The sequence below is a fragment of the Oculina patagonica genome, chromosome 7, assembly GCF_052425735.1.
Source record: "Oculina patagonica isolate OP01 chromosome 7, crgOcupat, whole genome shotgun sequence".
In the NCBI taxonomy this organism is placed as follows: Eukaryota; Metazoa; Cnidaria; class Anthozoa; order Scleractinia; family Oculinidae; genus Oculina; species Oculina patagonica.
In genome coordinates this window covers 6,326,051-6,331,638 of record NC_135764.1, presented here as the reverse complement: position 1 = coordinate 6,331,638, position 5,588 = coordinate 6,326,051, and the positions used below count along the sequence as shown (strand labels likewise).

General features: G+C 37.0%; 1 pseudogene; it reads left to right on the top strand.

Moving 5' to 3' along the window:
- Window positions 1-235: 235 nt before the first annotated feature.
- LOC144661149 (uncharacterized) lies at window positions 236-871 on the top strand (annotated as a pseudogene).
- Window positions 872-5,588: the final 4,717 nt, after the last annotated feature.

Here is a 5,588-nt window from a genome sequence, read left to right as displayed (position 1 = left end):
ACATCTGATGAGAGCTTTGAAATGTCACTCCTTATTGGTGTGGATCACTACTGGGATTTGATTGAAGATCATGTTATCCGTGGACAGGGACCAACAGCCTTTGCAACAGCCTTTGGTTATCTCCTTTCAGGACCATAACAAGCATCGTCGAGTCTCCCTTCAACTACTGTTGTGAACTTACTTATCTACAAAGGAGGATGAACTTGACCCAGAAAAAGTTTGGTCTCTAGAAGCTATGGGCATCTCTCCACAAACAGAGAAGAATGATCATGAAGTTTTCCTGGAAAACTATTATGGTTTCTCGTCTTGCTGTCACACCTCAACTCTTGACTTTTATGGGGACTTCAAAACTGAACATAAAGCACGCGGATTCATTGAGAGAATTGATGATGTCCAGCCTACAGACAAAGTGCACTATATCCCTCACCACCCAGTAAAGAAAGACTCGGCTACAACACCAATCAGAATTGTTTATGATTGCAGCTTCCACTCTTTACTTGACGCCCCTAGCCTGAATGATTGCCTTCTTGTTGCCCCTCCATTCCTTAACAGCATGTGTTCGATTCTTCTGCGGTTCCGTACCTTCACTTATGGTTTGTCAACAGACATCGAAAAGGCATTCCTCTATTTTGGCCTGGATGAAAGTGACAGAGACTTTACCAGATTTTTCTGGTTATCTTACCCTCAGGATCCGGAAAGCGAGTTTTAAATCTACCGCTTCAAGACTGTTCTGTTTGGCTCTGCCAAGTCCCCATTCTTGTTGAATGCAACACTCCACTACAACACACCTGTGGCTGAAGACATGAAGGAGAATATCTATGTTGACAATGCCATCTCAAGTTGCAATCAAGAGCTAGAAGCCGTTGACTAATATAAGGAGGCACAGTCAATCACGAATGACGCCCACTTCAACCTAGGATCCTGGTCCTCAAATAGCTCATCACTCAGGGCACAAGCTGCAAAGGATGGTACTGCTGATACAAATGAAATCGTGAACATTCTTAGCTTGAAATGGGACCCTTCTACAGATACCCTTACTCTGACTTCAAGCAAAAACAAGCCCGCACAGCAGTTGGTCACCCAACGCAGTGCATTACAAGTCTCATTCAAGGTCTACGATCCTCTAGGGCTCTTGTCTCCAGTAATCATAAGGGCCAAATTACTGATCCAAGAATCCACAGAACCACTGGGACCAACAAGGAATCGATCAAGAAAGGAACAAAGTGTTGGTCCATAACGAGGGTCCCAGATCATCCTGGAAACAAGCCGTCATAGAGGAAGTGATAAGAGGAGGTGTTAGCCTTGTTCACTCAATCATTGTGTCAATAAATACCGTAAGCAAAATTTAGAGCTGGTATTTTAAAAGTGACTTAAGGTACAAGTAATAATTTAAAATGCAATAGATTAATTAATACATGTATTTTTATGGTAATCATTTTTGATCACTGTTTTGTGCTTTTCTTTTCCTTTACAGTTGGTAAATATTTTGAGTGTAGTGGGTGGGGGCACTCTTGCAAAGAGTGTACCTCACTTCAATTTGACAAGTGCTTTTGAAAGCAAGGATGTTGCGACTGTGCAGGCCATGGTAGTCATGGAGTACCCATGTCACTTTGCAATTTTTAAAGTTTTATTTTTCTTTTCATTTCTTTTATTAGTTTTAGTTTGCATAACATTTTACATTCCAACAAGAGTTGATTTAGTTGGAGATCAGTACTCAGAAATATCGATCAAGAACATAAAAGGGAAAGGGAAAGAAGAAGCGTTTCTGGTAAATTAGCCGTCGCCATTGCTAAATCCCAGCAATAATGTCCATGTCAATAACAAAGTACTTGTCATGCTGGAGCAACAGATTGTGTCTTTTGAAGTTCCATTCTGAGGAGCGGTTAAAGCAAGAATATGACTAAAGATCAGTTGTGTAATCTATGTTACCCATGGCAACAATTGCACCAAGCTAGTCGTCATGGATGACAAATCACAGCAACTGCATATCGACCAAGAGGAAGCTTATACACAGCTTTTTCTCTGTGTCACGCAAATCTTTACATGACCATCGAAGGGTCGCCATAGTCTCCTTGCATACAGATGTTGGAGCGTTGGCATGTCAACACCAATCAGCCATTCCTGCCTAACTTATCTTAATAAGTGGAACAAGAAGTAGATCATACTTGATAAGCATTCCCAACTGTGCAAGAAGCTGGGTCCCAGGATATGCCGACTGTGTTGCAATGTTCTAATTTGCAGGCTTGGACAAAAAAGGGCGTTTGAAAGTGTCCAAGTTTTTAGAGAGATCATTCCCTCAAGCGGGCAGAGCACAAACAAGTTGGACCTCCGTTGGAAGAAGTACCCTATTTTGCAGATTAAACAACGATAATCAATGCAAGCTGGTCAATGATCTCCATTACAAGATGTTTTGCAACAGCAAAACCCTGCAGTCTCACCAACTCCCGCCAACAAGTGCTGCCCGCCAATATAACCTTAAGCAAGCCAAGTACCAAGCTTTACTCTGGAAGAAAGGCTTACAGCTAGAGATTGGAATCATTCAGAGACACTAGCATGGAATTTCTACTCTATTAATCTGGATGTTAAAATAAAGATACTTAATTGTTTGATTGATTAAAGGTATACAAATTATCACATCAACACTGAACAAGTTGCAATGTTCTGATGCGTGCTGGCATAAAACATTCCTGATTTACTATACTCAGGCTTTTATATATAATTACCATTAAGCAAAGAAATAAAAAGTATCAAGTTTACAGTACGACAGGGAAAAGGAAGAAGAAAGTGATAATGATGATGACGATGAGAGAATTAAGTGAAGAAATAAGGAATTAATAAGTTTACTTTTTGACGAGGAGGAGGAGGATGAAAAAGAACATAAGCAAGAAAGTGATTGTGCTTATTACAAGGATGATGACATTGACAATGCGAAGGTGCTCCTGATGATGACAATGAGGAAAAGTGAACAAAAAGGGGCCTTAAAGCTCTATTTACATGTAATAAAACGGCACAGAGACGAACCAGATTACGCCGAAATATAAACATTGGCTGGTTATTCAGCAAAATCGTTAAAGCTTTTGTAAAACAAAAGTTCCGTTAGAAGGCGTTAGAGATTCGTTTTATTAAAATTAAATGTTATTAAGAGTATTTTTGTAAATTAAATTAATAAGTTTTGCATTTAAATGAAAAAAGTTTACAGGAATTCTAGCAACTGTTGTTAGAGTTCAAGTTTTAATAATCATTATTGTACTGTTGCTTTTGCCTGAAAAAGTGTTTGTTCCCTGGTAAGTAATTATGAACAAACTCAAAGGAACAATGAAACTGATTGAGTGAAACAGAATCCTTGATCAGACTCATTTTTAGTTTTTTCCCACATCATGCAATTTCGAACACATAAACACAAAAGGCAAAGCTTAGTTGTGAAGAAGGACTGGAAAAATGCTTTGAATAGAATTGCAAATTTCAAAAAGAAAGTAGGAAGCCATTGCAGTACAGTCAAGAATTTTTAATAAAAAATTAGCAGTCCGATGAAACTGACAAAAATATGAAAGCATCTCTGTCAACACAAATTAAAATAATCAAGTACCTTGTTTTCAGCCTGCCTGTGATATCTTTGCCAGGCTTAACTATCCTGTATTTGGTTATTCAAAAAGTACAAATGTTTTCTTAATTTCTTTACAACCTTTCAGATGATTGGTTAGAGAATACGTTATTGTCCCATTCATCTTTTATTTTTCTGCATATCATTACTTATACATATCGCCTGTTGTTTTTGGTAACATGGCTATTAACAGTTTTTGTTCTGCATTACTCTTGGAAAGTTTACATTCTTTAAGTGGTTCAAGTGCGCTATATTGGATAGGTGCGCTACATTAACTACATTTATTTGTTATTATTTTTTGTATAACTGCATTTTAAATAATAAATACACAACATAATTTTTGAACTGTTAATACTTATTTCAAAGGAACCATATCATTTGCAATGGAGATGAAAAAACTATCATTATTTTCTTTTCAATTTTTTTTATTAACTACATTTATTTGTTATTATTTTTTGTATAACTGCATTTTAAATAGAAAATACCTTTCAAGTAAAAGTGACTTGGTGCAGTACCCAATGCTGTCTAACATACTTGAGAACAATGAAGGCAGACAATGAGTTGGCTCGTGCTTTGTTACTTTTGTTGGTTAAGATGTGTAACCCATTTGGCAGTTGATGGACTTGGCCCAAGTGCTAAGCAAGTCAATTCTGCCAGGGACAAGGGACAAGACCGAGTTACTTGTCTTGAAGGCTCGTCATCGTCCACTCCCCCCACTGACGTCTATTTCAGTCTGTGATGAGGATATTGACCTATCATCTAAAGCCAGAAACATTGGTGTAATTTTCGACACATCTATGTCCATGGAAAACCACATTACTGCTATTTGCAAGTCAGCTTTCTATCATCTTCGGAATATCAGTCGCATTAGGAAATATTTAAGTTTTCATACTGCTGAAATGCTGGTACATGCATTTGTATCCTCCAGATTAGATTTCTGCAATTCACTTTTGTTTGGACTGCCTAAACAAACTTTAAAGAAGTTACAGCATGTTCAGAATGTAGCAGCCCGGATTGTGACACTTACGCGAAAATGTGAACATATTACACCGGTACTTTATAACCTTCACTGGCTACCTATAGAAGAGCGCATAATATTTGAGCTGCTTCTTATAACATTCAAGTGTTTGATGGGCTTAGCCCCAACTTATCTGTCTGATATGATCAAGAGATATGTTCCGAGACGTAATCTACGTTCCATGAATGGCCATCGCTTGGATGACGTCGCCTATAATTTGCGCAGCTACGGATTTCGAGCTTTTTCTGTAGCCTCGCCACAACTCTGGAATGCCTTACCTTTAGAAATTCGATCGTGCAATGGCATTTCAGAGTTTAAGCGCAAACTAAAGACACATCTTTTTAGGAAAGCTTTTAGTTAGATATTTTTATAATTTAGTGTATTTTTACAATTTACTTAGGTGAATTAGTTAGTCTTTTTATTCGTTTTAATTCTTTTATTGATCTTTTATTCTTTTTATTATATACAAATTGTAACTTTTTTTAATATAGATATGTAATTTTTAATTGTAAATAACTTGTAAAGCGCTATTGGTTAGAGATAGAAATAGCGCTATATAAATAAAGTATTATTATTATTATTATTATTATTATTATTATTATTATTATTATTATTATAAGGCAGTTGTTAGAGAAAAGCGATATAGTTGCAGTCGGGCTATTGGGTCAGAGACCTTAAAGCTATAACAAGGTCTGGCTTGCACAACAAGTGTTTTAAATGTGGACAACTTGACATTTTAGAAGACATCGCCCGTTCAAAATAACAAACAAAAATCAACCCCCACTCAACTTTTAATGTGAAGTCCACAACTAAATTTAACAACAGGGTGTGGTACCACCCCACCACAGCCTTACGTTACATGATTGGTTTGAATTACAAAAACATTACATATGTATTTCTCTTGCAGTTGATAATTTAGATCCTTAAACAACAAACTAGCAGTCAGTTCAATGGTTCAATTTTCGAAAA